Source organism: Capra hircus, chromosome 12 (assembly GCF_001704415.2).
Source record: "Capra hircus breed San Clemente chromosome 12, ASM170441v1, whole genome shotgun sequence".
Taxonomy (NCBI): domain Eukaryota; kingdom Metazoa; phylum Chordata; class Mammalia; order Artiodactyla; family Bovidae; genus Capra; species Capra hircus.
The window spans coordinates 52568398-52582531 of NC_030819.1; the positions used below are offsets into that span (position 1 = coordinate 52568398).

Here is a 14134-nt window from a genome sequence, read left to right on the forward strand (position 1 = left end):
CATGGGCATTGAAATAAAAAACACAATACCATTTACGAGTGTTCAAAAGTGAAATCTATGCAAACATGAACAGAAATTATATGCTTAAAACTGCACAATACTGATGAAAAAAATGGAAGACTGGAAGATTCAAAATAGTAAAGATGCCAGTTCTCCCCAAATTCTAGCAGATATGAGATCATTCAAAAATTTATATGAGAGCAAAAGGAACTAGAATAGCTAAAACAATGTTGAAAAAGAATAAGCTGGGATGAATTGGTCCACCCAATTTCAATACTCAAAGCTATAGTAATCAAGACTGTGATGTTGGCTGAGACACATCACTCAATGCAACAGAAAGGAGAACTTAGAAACAGACCTACACAAATATGCCCAACTAATTTTTGATAAAAATGCAAAAATCACTGAATAGAAAAGGCATAGCCTTTCTAACAAAAAAAGGGGGCTAGAGCAATTAGACATCTACAGGCAAAAACCACAAACAAACAAAAATCTCACAAAAAAACACAACCTACATCTCACACCTTATATGAAAGCCAACTCAAATGAGTCATTGACTTAAATGTAAAACTATAAAACTTAAAAAACACTAGAAGAAAAATCTTCAAGACCTAGGGCTAGGCAGACTTGACACCAAAAGGATAATCCATAAAAAAGGAAAAACAACCAATAAATTAGACTTTATCAAACTTAGAACATATTTGCAAGCCACACATATCTAATGAAGGAGTAGTATCATCTTCAGAGCAGTGTGTTGAGTAAGAAAAGCAATACCTAACATACAGTATGATTCCAATTTTATAACATTTTTGAAAATAAAATTATAGGCAGGAAAAATTAGTGGTTGCTAGAGGCAAAAGAAGGAGTAGGGGCATGAGGGAAGTGGGTGTGGATATAAAAGGACAACACAAAGAACCTTTTTGGTGATGGAGAAGCTATTTATCTTCACGTAGCAAGGTCAACGGGCTTCCCACGTGGCTCAGTGGGTAAAGACTCTGCTTGCCAATGCAGAAGACGCAAGAGATGTGGATTCGATCCTTGGGTTGGGAAGATCCCCTAGAGAAGGGCATGGCAACCCACTCCAGTATTCTTGTTTGGAGAATTCCACGGACAGAGGAGCCTGACAGGGTATAGTCCATAGGGTTGCAAAGAGTGAAACATGACTAAAGCAACTGAGCATGCGTGCACGCACATCAGTGTCAACATCCGAGCCATGATGTTATCCACATCATATAAATATCGCTGCATTATACTATGCATGTGAGTCTACAATAATTTCAGCTTTTTAAAAAAATCTTAAAGATTACCAAGAATGCAAAACTCCCGAAGAATACAATTCCATACTGATTGAACTCTCAAATCCCCACTCTTTTCTGCCAACTCTTGCCTCCTGTGTGTCAGATGTTGACTCGTACCAAAGTCACTCCAGCTAAAGAAAACCACCTACACACCACAGCTGAGTCTTGCGTACAATCCAGCACCAGGATCTGGGTATTTTACAGAGACCTTCCTGACTGTGCAAACCTCGTGACTGACAGAGGCAGGTTCAGCCCAGGACAGGTGCCAGAAGTGTCTGAGTTCCTGTGTAGACACCAGCAGACGGGCGTGGCCACCTGCACAGGGAAGCAGCAGGTTCTGAGACCAAGGCCACCACTTCCCCATCTCCCTCCACTTCTGGCCGAGGCAGCACTGAGTACACAAGGGCCTCTGCACTCCGAAAGCAACAGAGCCGCTGCCCTGAGACCAGCAACCACGCAGATCACCTCCTGAGCCCTTAGCAAACGGATCCTGATGCAGGTCTGAAGTTCCCTCTCTTCTGAGGTGAAAGCTGTAGGCTCCTCCCAATAGGAAAAATACCTTTCCATCTAAAAGACCATGAGAAATGTGGTCCAAACTAACTGCAGCCGTGAGTCTGTACAAGGAAAAGAAAGAGTCACTGATCAGGCATGCGGAATATGCATGGCTAGCCATCTCTAGAAACAGTCACATAAAAGAAACTCTGCTGTTTTATGCATGGCTAGCCATCTCTAGAAACAGTCACATAAAAGAAACTCCGCTGTTTGAAAGAAACGTGTGTGCCTGCCCGTGTGCTCAGGTGCTCGGGCGTGTCCGACTCTTGGTCACCCCACGGACTGTAGCCCGCCAGGCTCCTCTGTCCATGGGAATCTCCAGGCAAGAATGCAGGAGTGGGTTCCCATTTCCTTCTCCAGGGGATCTTTCCGACCCAGGGATCGAACCCGCATTCTCTGCATCCATAGTTGGATTCTTTACCGCTGAGCCACTAGGGAAGCGACATACATAAAGAACTATACCACTCATGAGATCAGTGTTTTGCTTTGTTTTGTTTTAATCCTCTCTCAATAATGCAAACCAAAGTGCTTCCCAGGTCTCTTCAGCTGACCTGCAAGCACACACAGAGAAGTGGCTGCCCCGGGTCTGGGGGACAAGGGACCAGAAACCCTCCTGCTGAGCCAACCTTCTGTTTCTCCTGGACTGATCTGCACAGATAGCCACTATCTTCATCTCAGAAGATGAGTGTTCCAACTGACACAAAGACTTCTTGAAAAATTCCCAGCCAGAGAAAAACAGATGCACTGTGTGGAGAATAAGACCTGCTTCTACGGAACCGACTTTCCAGGAAAGCCTAGAAACAGTGCTATCTGCTGACAATGGCATTTCCTCCTTCCTTAGAGACGACTCATCCCAGCAGGAAAGAAAAACCAGGAGAGATTGGTTGTATTCACCCACAAAAATAAAAACAGGCTATTAAAGTCCTAGAGGAGAAAACAAGCAAAACTGTAATTGTCTACTGGGACAATACAAATTCAGTAATCCAGCATGCACCAGAATTTAATAAGCCATTTTGCTTCAGAATAACTGTGGCATGGGGCTTGATTTAATTAATCTCAGCAGGTTTGGAAACAGCCCCCAGGAAATCAGTGTGATAAACCCCCTTGGACGTGCTGGTATGTCAGGGTGCCGCAGACTCATACCTTCAGGCGGCGGCAGGGACGCTGTGCACTCTGACCCACCCACTGCCAGCCTTGAAATGCCAGGACATGCGCGCATCCCTGCCTCGTGTGAAGGCTTCCGGTGAGCACCCACTCAGGGTGAGCACCTTGGATGAGGGTCAGAGTAGGAACAGACCAGGAAAACCGGAGAGAAACCCTGCTTCCTCCTACAAGGGGATCAGAAAGAACATCTACCGTGTTCTCTAAGCCTGAGTATTTTCTCCTAATTTTCAGTCGAGCCACAGGAAGCCCCAACCCACAGCAGGGGAGGACAGCATAGACAGATAGAGCATCTCCACCCTTCTCCAGGGCTCCCCATCCCCGGTGGCAGAAGAGCCTAGCCTGAAAGAGAGCCCGGAGAAGGTCACCCTATACCACCACCCTCCCACCCAGCACAGAGATCTAGGAGGGATGGTGAGGCTGCAGGGAAGGATTAGTGGAAACTGGGAAGGGCCTCCCTGTGGCTGGAACCATGGCTGCGTTTAGGAGTGGCCCGTCCTTCCACCTCAATGAGCACCGTCATCATCCATGAGCGCAAGACACTCTGCCGGGCACATGGCCTTTCAAGAGCTGCAACTGGACACAGGCGGCTCAACCCTGAGCAGAATGTTTGATCCCGATGCTGGTGGGTGAGGACAACTACTGAAGATACAAATTGACTTCCCTGGTGGCCCCGTGGTTAAGGCTCTGCACTTCCGGTACAGGGGGCACGGGTTCAAGCCCCGGTCAGGGAGATAGGACTGCACATGCCTTGAGGTTAAGAAACGAAGAAAAAATACGAACAGAATCCCATCAGTCATCCAGATTCCACAAGCTGCAAGTTTACAAGTCAGTCTTCTTCCTCACACCTTGCCATGGCTTTTCATCCAAAAATGAATCCTCAGAAGAAGCTGCCACTTTCCTTATTCAGAATTCCACAGCTTCATTTCTCAGGGATGCCAGGCGTCTCAACCTGACTTAGGTACAAGGATACACTGACTCAGCATAGCCCGTGTGTGGGCCCCACCCTAGACACACACACACACACACCCCAGAGGTCACTGCCAAGAACTGGAGCTGGGCCATAACGGTGAAGTCCCCCACGCTTTTCTGGGAAGTGCGGGACACCACGGTCCTGGCAGAGAGGCCTGAGGATGCAGAGGGGAGATCTAACGCCAGAGCTGGACTCGACTCGATAAAACAAGCAGGCTCTTCAGTAAGACGGGCCACTCAATCCACTCTGGGGAGTTTAGGTTTGTTTGTTTCAGAAAAGTCAAAGGGAGAGAAAGCAGGCCTGGGAGATCTTAGAACAGACCATTTTAAAGAACACTGTTGACTTTTCCCAGTGTTTTCCGGGTTATTTCTTAACCTCACATTTTAAAAATTAAAATACAGTTTTAACTTTTCTCATTTTAAAAATCTAATCCTTTTGAATATAATTGAAGCTGTAGATATTCATATATTCCCTCCTCCTTTATTGCTTCAAATGAGGGGGTGGGGGATGTTATTTCAGAAGGATCCATGGAACATTTAAGCCAGGGCAATTCCTGTGAAGGCCTGTATTTCTAAAGGCTATTCAGCTCGTGGGTAACACCAGTGATATGTTAAGGCCACACAATGGAGGCTAGTCTTTACCATAATACTGAGCCACTTGTGTGCCGGCCACACAAAAGTTTCCCTAGTGGTAGATGTTCACTTAGTCCTCGGGCAGCGGAACAAATGGAGTGAATCAATTATTTCTATTTTCAACACAGATTTAAATGTATTCCGGCCAATCTAAAGAGTAAACATTAGCTTCCTATATACCCTGCACAGCAAAAAACAAAACCAAAAACAGAATCTAACTTTTCCACAGAGACAGAACAAATCATAAACCTGAGATATGAATTCTATTTCTTGTTTCTTTAATTGATTTGACCAAACCACTAGGACAGACTCTAGACTGAAAGAAACAAGAAACCCACAGACCTTACACTGGATGGTGGATTTCATCCTGAGAGTACTAACTATGGTCTCCAGCCCCAGGCAAACTGGATTTTAATAACTGGTGGGGATATTTTAGGATAATTGCTGCATGGGGTTTGATTTAATTAATCTCAGCAGGGTTCAAAGAAGGCCCATGGAGTCAACATAAAAAATGTCCTTCAGATGTTCTATTATTGCAAGCGGGGTGATTACATCACCAAAAGGTATAGAGCAGGCTGCAGCTATAAACCGAAACCTAAAGAAACGCCTTCTACATGGTGATAGGTATGCGTGTTCTGCCACAGAAAAGAGGGGATAAAATCATCAGCTCAGGCTCGATGCAAAGCAGACGCCCATCAACAGTTATCGAATTAACAACGAATGAAGGTTGAAAGAATATGTGTGATGGAGCACAGTATGCAAAAAGGTCATATGTTATTTAAGTAACTGTCAGAAATACGCAATTTATAATATGACATTTAGATCAGAGAAGACAGCTCAGGTGTAAAGACAGAGATGGAGATGTTTGGTGTGTTCAGGTGTAAAGACCAAGTCTGAAGGTGTTTGGTGCGTCTGAAAACAGGTATCTAGGTACAAATGACAGATTAGGGCAGGGTCAGAACCCCGGGGTCGGGGGCAGGGAGCATTCTTACTGGGAAGCACTGCGCCTTCATGAGTTTAGAATCTGGTTATATTCCAAAAAATCAAGTTCTTCTGCACAGAGGATGGAAGACGGTGCCGGTGCTGGGAAGGCAGGCTGGGGGTGGGGGCCTGTGTGCTCTGCTCACGCAAGACCTCTGCAGTCCTGCCTGGAGGATGCTCAGTCAGACCTGGAGATGCACTCAGAATAAGATGGAACCACCAAGAGAGCCCCAAACCAACAGGCCCTCAACACCTAGCAAGTATTCATGGAACAAGCGACACTAGCTCCGCTTTCTCCCCATCCCATCACAAAACCATCCGAGCCTCCCCTCCCCCAGCTGACAAGTGCCAGGACCTCTTCTGAGCACCCTGTAAGAATGGACTCTCCCATCCTCACGCAACCTATGACTGTGGTTCCCAACTTCACTGACCCTGAACAATCTAACACTATTTGGGGGTGAGAGAAGGCATCAATCTTTCCGAAAGACCCCCAGGTAATTCCAACACCCAAGAAAGTTTGAACTACTCAGTGAAGAGATGAGTACCACTATCTACATTGTTCAGAAAGGCAACCGAGGCAGAGAGGTCAAGGCCACCCCAAAGTCACACAGCGGGCAAGCAGCAGAGTTGGGACCTGAACCATTTATCTGATGACCTTGAAACACTAAGAAATCATGTCAGGGAGCAGTGTTGTAGAAATAGTCTCCATCACTAGTAGGGATGAAATGAAGCAGGGTGGGCGAGGCAGTTGTGCGAGTGTACACAGTACAGAAACACACGGATGGTGGGCAGCAGATCCCAGAAGGAGATCTGACCAGGCAGAAATGTGGTCCTGGATCTTTGAAGGAGCAATGAAGAGCTGCTGTTTTTCATACGTTCTAGAGCACTGGTCCTCAAGCTAGCATGCAAGAAAGTCACCTGGAAGGTGTTAAAATACAGACATACACCCCCAAGTCTCTGAGTCTGGGGACTGCCGGGGGAAAGTCCTAGAATTTGCTTTTCTAACAAACACCCAGGAGATAGTGACTCAGAACCACTGTTCCGGGCACACGGTGACAGTAATGAACGAAGGGCCCCTCAATTCTGGGGGCCACTCAGAATTGTCTAAAGGTCCCTCATCACCGAACTGTCTCTGTCTCCCCACCTCTTATTCTGTCCCCAGAGGCTGGAATGCCTCCCTCTGTCACCCCCTTCCCCAACCTGAGCACTCCTGTTCAGCCCAGGCTGTGGTTAGCACCTCCTCCTAGGATCCTTCCTGGATCCTAGGCCTCTCATGAACTCCCCTAACACCCTCCCTGCAAATTGATCCCTCACCTGCTATGGTCCCCAGACTTTCACACACCAGCCTCTACCCCCAGAAAGTGTGTCAGCCTCCCTAAGGGTAGGGATGTTCCTAGCATCCAGCATATAAACTCTTGAAGCCACAGAGTCCCAACACCCCAAGGGGACAGGTTTCTACACCTACAGGTCAGTGGTTTTAGTACTCCGACCTACTCTCTCTTTATACCTTGTACGTGGTGGTGACTGACCAGGGCCTGACCCTGTTTAATGTAACTGAGGTGTAACTTTGATACTCCAAGACAGGACTGCTTACTGTTCCTGTTATACGAACAGCAATTTCCCTGAAAGCCTGTAATCCTGGTTCTGCTACCAGGAGCATACCTCCTCCCTGGCCTCCCGACCCCTCTGCTCTGAGAGTAAAATCAGGGTTCCGTCCCCTGCACCTGCCTGGGATGCCAAGCAAAGACCCCAGCTTCCTGTGGGCTGCCTCCCACCATGGCCACCTTCCAGGCTAGTCAGTTCCGACCTGTGTGCTATTTTCCCCAAGGACAGCCTGCCAATCTCTGTAATGGAGCTAATCAGGGAGGGAAAAGGCTGGTCCCTCCCTCTCTCAGATTAGACAGCAGGGTCCTCTTAGAGCTCAACTCCATGGCTAAACCCCAAGACGGAATGGGGGCCCACTCAGATCTGGCCAGAGAAGATGTCCTGAGTCAGGCACCCAGTCCCTGAAATGACGGCGCTGAGCTTGCAAATCTCCCATGGTGACGTGGAAACAGGCGGAGGCTATTTCTGGCCAAGTAATCAGGTCCTTGAAGGTCCTAGTGAGGGGAGGGAACGGTCCTCTGTCTAGGACATCTGAAGATCACTAGCATAGGCTGAGGCATGAGGCGTTACTCGTGACCACAAGCGTTGACATGCCGACCACAGCAAATGGCCACAACCACATTTGGACCACCTCTGTCCATCTGGGGCTTGCCGCAGCTCCTGGCTTCCCCCAGTCAGCCAGTTCCCTTCCTCCTCTGGTCCAGGAGGGAGATGAACAAGGTGCCCGGAAACCCCCTAAGGCCCCATGCACCGCTTCGTATCCCCACCTCGGCTAGGCACCAGGAACCTTCCAAGGTTCCTCGTAAAAGGCCCTGAGGACACTGCTGCGGAGGGAGCTACAAGCTTCAGAGGAGACACGCTGGAAACGCATGCGTGTGGGTCTCTTGAGCCAGGCAGCCCCATGTTCAAACCTCAGCCTTGACTCAGCCTATGGGGCTACAGCCATGAACCTTGACGCCTTCAACTATGCAAGGGAGCTGTGAACCTAACCTGCTCTTCAGTTACACAGTCCTCATCCAAACCACAGGACACAGACACGTCTCATCAGTTCTCCCAGGGACGCACAGACCCACCCATCTCATTCGGGAACATCAGAGAGAAGTTAATTACATGCAACGTACACCTGAGGGCATCAGGGCTGGATTCTGTCAAGAACGGCAGGTATGGAATGATTGAGCAACTGTCGGGAGGCAGCACCCTCCAGGTTCCCCGAAGGCTCCCGGAGAAAGGGGTGAGCCAGACAGCAGGGAGCAAAGCTGGGAACTGGGGGGCACGGACGGGAGTCCCAGGTCAGTAGGAGAGACCGGTAGGCAGGGCAAGGCCAACACAGAGACAGGCTCCCCGTCACCCCTGTCTCATCTGAGATGCAGAGATGAAGGGAACCATGTGAGTACTAATGCCTCTCTCTCTGCAAGTGGAAAACGCAATCCAACATTCCAATTACTGATTCTGAAACTGCCATGGATTGTACAATGTGCCTCTAGAAAGCAGAGGTTCCTGCCTGGTGTTCCTGCCTGATGTTCTGGAAAACAAAAAATACTTCTTTCTAAAATACTTGAATTTATACTTCTGTGTTTTTATGATTCCATGTATGCCATTCCGTATCTCAGAAGCAAATATTGTTAAAATATTTAGCTCTCAGACCAAAAAAAAAAAGAGCCCACGGACAATTTCATCCTCCATGAATCCTCCTGCTGCCTCTGAGCTCAGAAAAGGGGGGGTGGGGGCAGGGCAGCGGTAGCTGCTCTGCACAGCAGGTCTCTGAGAGGCCACCCCACCGGGCTGTAGAGCCAGGCATAGAGAGTCCTGGACCAGCAGCCAGCAGGTCGGGCATCTAGGGCCAGCCCTACCGTCCAGCTGCCTCCCTTGGACATGTCATTTTATTTCTCTGGGCCATAGTTTCCTCATCTGTGGAATATAAGGTCCCTTCTAGCCATCGAAGCAGAAAACTTTCCCAAGACTGTGCTTCAGCATCTGCAAAAGAACAAATACTTTCCTACAACTCACAGGAAGGCAAAGAAGATATCTGAACAAGGCTTTAAATTGTACAGTGAAATGGAAACAAACTAGACTCACGGCATCACAGAGCGCTCAAGGACCCTGAAGCTCTGGCCAGCTAAAGTGAAACTGACCTCTCACTATAGGGGCGGAGCAGCTGGCAATGGTCTTGGCATGAAGCTTTCTCGAGCTCTCCTGTAGCCAAGGGGGCCGGCACTCACTTCAGGAAAACCAACTGGAGGCCAGTCCAGGCAGTGTCCCCGTCTTTCTGAAGGACGGGAGACAACAGTTTTTCCCCACACGCGGCTCTACAGGTACAGCTATTATGCCCTCCACTGTTATAAAATGCAGACTAAATAAAACACACAAATAATGACCTCATTTCCAAAGCCAAATCCCAACCCATGTCTGAGTTCAAAAGTTGGTGTGGCGAGAAGAGGGGGTCTGGGCCTGGTATTTCACTTCTCCAAGCCTCCCTTTATCCATCTGTATAATGGGGCTAGGAATGCATCGATGTTACAGGGATGCGAGGAGGATTCGTGAGTTATTACTGCATGTACGTTCCTCAGAAGGGTACCTGGCTCCTTGTAAGTGCTCGATAACTGCTACCTAACATTCATATCAATATAAGTATCAACACAGCCAGAGAACTTGTCTACGGATGGTACTGCTTCAGGGAGAACACAGACACAGCCAGGAACAGGCAAGGAGATCCTTGAATCCACAGCAGTCCTGGGGAAGCTACCACCTCCTCCTGACACTTTCTGACATTCTGAAATAAAGACGTCTGCCAGGTGATGGGGGACCAACTGGCAGAGAAGAAATGGACAGAGGGATGGCAATGCAGGAGAAAAATCAGCAACCAGAGGAACCGAAACAAGAGGCGGGAAAAGCCCAGGGAGAAACAGGTAAAAGGTAGGTTAAAGACAGGAGCTCAGGCAGAAAGACAGACCAGCAGGCTGGTGGGAGGAGAATGGCTGATCTGGGGACCGAGGCAGGTGGGTGAAGATGAGAATGCTGGGTAAGAAACAGTCACATTAAACTCTAAATGGTGGGGGCGGGGCAGAGGGCAAGGTTCAGAACAGGGAGGCACAGCCAACAGGTCCCCGGTACACTGCATTGAGGAAGCCTGGTAGAGGGACACAGCAAAGGAGCGTTTGTTAGGAAGGGGTTGGGGGGCGGGGCGGGATGAAACAGGTAACGTTTCTGTGCCTGCTAGAGAAGGCGCGCACAGAACTCGGGGGCTTGGCAGGGAGAACAGGGTAGAGAACACCACGCACGGAAAACGAGGTGAGACGCAGGAGCACGGCGGGAGGACCGACGCGTGACACACGAATTCAGACGGCCTTGGTAACAAGTAAATAAACAAGTTATTCTTCTACTCATCGACAAGGCTGTCCAGTGCTGGGAAACAACTGACCGAGAGAGTTGAGAGTTTTGTTTGTCTGCTTGGTTGGTTTGGCTCTTTTTCCACACCTGGAGGGGTTGGGGGAGGGCATTGCTCGGGCTCTGAGACAGTACAGCCAGATGGTGGCCGTCCGCTCAGGTCACCCGAGTTCCTCAGACGTGGGCGCCAGCACTGGTCTGTGATCCCGGGGGCTGGGGTGCCGACTCCCCCCACCACGCCGTCCACAAGTGGGAGGAAAACGGCTCTGGAGCCCACCCCTCCAGCTCGGGATCCCGCCGTCTCTCTCGGAAGATGAGGCCCGGGGCACCAGGGAGCGAAGTTCTCCAGTGCATCCCCTGGGCGGCGCGGGCGCCCCGCGCCTTTGTCCCTCCCGCAGCCCGCGGCGGGTCAAGTCCCGGGGGTGCCCGGGCGCGCGGGGCTGGAGTCCCACGATGCCGGGCCGCCCGGCCGCGCAGCAAACGCACTGAGCGAACCTCACGCCCAGGCTGCGGGGCCGGCGTTGGGGTACCTCCGTTCCCGGACTCGGGCTCCCTGTGGACACCCGGGCACCGACGCTGCGGACCGCCGGCCCAGCGCCCCGTGCCCCGGTGCAGCCTCACCTACAGCGGCCCCGCTCGCAGGAGCCCCGAAGTCGGCCGATCCTAGACGTCCTGGCGACTTAGGATCGGTCCTGCCTGGCCCCGCGAAGCTCTAAGCACTCCGGAGTCGCGGAGAAGCCTCAGCCCCGGCGAACCGACTTTGGGCTGGCGGGCTCGGATGAGGCGCGAGGAGCGCGGCGCGGAGCACACAGCCTCCACCTCCCTGCCCAGGCCACGCCCCCACCCGGGCCACGCCCCCGGCCGGGCTCTTCTTCCGCCCCCAGGCCACGCCACGCCTGTTCCATGGCCACGCCCCCGCAAGGCCACGCCCCCGGCAGGGCTCTCCTTCCGCCCCGGCCACGCCACGCCCTCCACTGGCCACGCCCATGCACACATACCGCCTCTAGTCCGGCTCCCCTTCCACCTCCCCCAGGCCACGCCACGCCTGTCCCCTGGCCACTGCCCAAGCTCGCCTCTGCCTCTTGCTTTAGGCCACACCTCCAGTTTGGCCCCTAGACACCCCACCCAGCCCCACCCCTACCCCAGGCCACCTTGGCAGCAGCCCCGCTCCCCCCACCATTCTCCCAACCATTCCCAACCCCACCCCCATCCACCACGAGGATATACCCCACCGCGTCGGCGGCCCTGCTACCCTGCCCCCCGACCCTAGCTCCTCTTCCCCTTAGCTACATGCCCCAGCCCGGCTCCCTTCCATCCGCAGCCAATGACTACCCCCATACCAGCACCCCCAGCCTGGCGCCCCTAAGCTCGGCTCCACCCCCACCCCAAGAACTCCTCAGCCTCCCCTGGGGCCGGGGGAGCCAGGAGCATTTTCTCCTCCTCACCAGGGCCACTGCGCCCCTCAGCCCCGTAGCCCCATCTGTGTCCTGGAAGGAGGTCACTGCAGGCCAAGGCGCCCTGGCTGCCCTTTTCGAGGGGCGGGTGTTGGGGAGAAAACCCAGAACGAAGACTTTAAAACCTACCCACCCTCCAGGACGCACAGCAGGTCTTCCGTGGGCTGTGTGGGTGAACCCACTCAGGTTTCACCTTCCTGGTGGCTCAAGGCTTAATCACTAATTCACGCGAAAACCACAGAGGCAAAGGCAACCCTCCAGCGCTAAGATCTGGGCCCTAAAACTTCCATGATTGTTTCCTGATGTGCACCTAATGGAATTCATAAAATAAACACGTTCTTTTAAAAACTGCCATCTTTTAGATGATTCATTTCAGTGGTTCTGTGTGCAGCACTATTATTATAAACATGTGTTACTTTTCTAATCAAAGAAGAACAACCACCTCTATTAAAAAACTAAAGAACATATAAAAATATTAAATTTCGAATGTGTGTGGTGTGCGTCACTCGGTGGTGTCTGACTCTTTGCAACCCCATGGACTGTAGCCTGCCAGGCTCTTCTATCCATGAGGATTCTCAGTCAAGAATACCGGAGTGGGTTGCCATGCCCTCCTCCAGGGGATCTTCCCGACCCAGGGATGGAACCCAGGTTTCCTGCATTGCAGGCGGATTCTTTACTGTCAAAATTAATCCTATGTATGCTTTCTTGAAACTCCAGTGCTTTAGCCACCTCATGTGAAGAGTTGACTCATTGGAAAAGACTGATGCTGGGAGGGGTTGGGGGCAGGAGAAGAAGGGGACGCAGAGGATGAGATGGATGGATGGCATCACTGACTCGATGGACGTGAGTCTGAGTGAACTCCGGGAGTTGGTGATGGACAGGGAGGCCTGGCGTGCTGCGATTCATGGGGTTGTGAAAAACTATTCTGTGTGATACTCAAATGGTGGCTACATGTCCTTATGCATTTGTCAAAACCCAGAGAATATACAACACAAGGAGTGAACCCTTATGTAAGCTCTTTCATCATAATCTACAATACTGGCTTATCGATCACAACCAATGTGCCACACTGAGGCAAGATGTGGGTAACAGGAGAAACTCGAGGGGAAGAGCTGAGGGAATCCATGCCAACTCTCCTTTCCTCTCAGTGTTTCTGTAAACTAAAAAAAAAAACAGCCCATTAATTAAAGCACAGGCTTCCCTGGTAGCTCAGCTGGTAAAGCATCCGACTGCAATGCAGGAGACTCCAGTTCAATTTCTGGGTCAGGAAGATCCCCTGGAGAAGGGATACGCTACCCACTCCAGTATTCATGGGCTTCCCTGGTGGCTCAGATAGTAAAGAGTCTGCTTGCAATGTGGAAGACCTGGGTTCGATCCCTGGGCCCCTGGAGAAGAGCATGGCAACCCTCTCCTTCTTGCCTGGAGAATCCCCATGGACAGAGGAGCATGGCAGGCTGCAGTCCATGGGGTCACAAAGAGTCAGACACGACTAAGTGACACAGCTCGGCAATTAAAGCACACACACCAAAATATTAATGGTCATTTTCTCTGGGTGGTGGAAATATGATCAAATCTTTGCTATTGTTTGGATCTTTATTGAAATTCTCCAAATTTTCAACAATGAACATATTTTTTAAAGCAGAAACATATAAACAGGCAATAGAAAATTTTAGCGAGCTCTCATGAAAGGCTAATATCAAATATTTCATTTTATTTCCTTTTTAAATTTTATTGAAATATAATTGATTTATAATGTGTTAATTTCTGCTATACAGAAAAGTGATTCCGATAAATACATATATATTATTCTCTTTTTAATATTCTTTTCCATTATGGTTTATCACAGAATATTAAATACAGTTTCATGCGCTATACAGTTGTTGTTTAGTCGCTACGCCTTGTCTGACTCTGCGACACCACGGACTGTAGTCCACTCGGCTCCTCTGTCCATGGAGTTTTCCTGGCAACGATACTAGAGTGGGTTGCCATTTCCTTCTCCATGTTTTATTTCTACTTTATATAACTGTAACAAAACCTGCAAGAAGCTCTCAAAGTTGTTAAAAATGACATCAATTTAAATATTGTTTTAAAAAA

The 14134-nt window shown here is 50.1% G+C and overlaps 1 protein-coding gene across 1 annotated transcript in view; it reads right to left on the reverse strand.

The window, feature by feature from the left end:
- SPATA13 (spermatogenesis associated 13) overlaps positions 1 to 11424 on the reverse strand; it is a 106785-nt gene extending 95361 nt beyond the window's left edge. Inside the window, exon 1 of the mRNA XM_018056562.1 lies at positions 11208 to 11424. The gene's annotated coding sequence lies outside the window, so the exon portion shown is untranslated. The remainder of the gene's footprint in view (positions 1 to 11207) is intronic.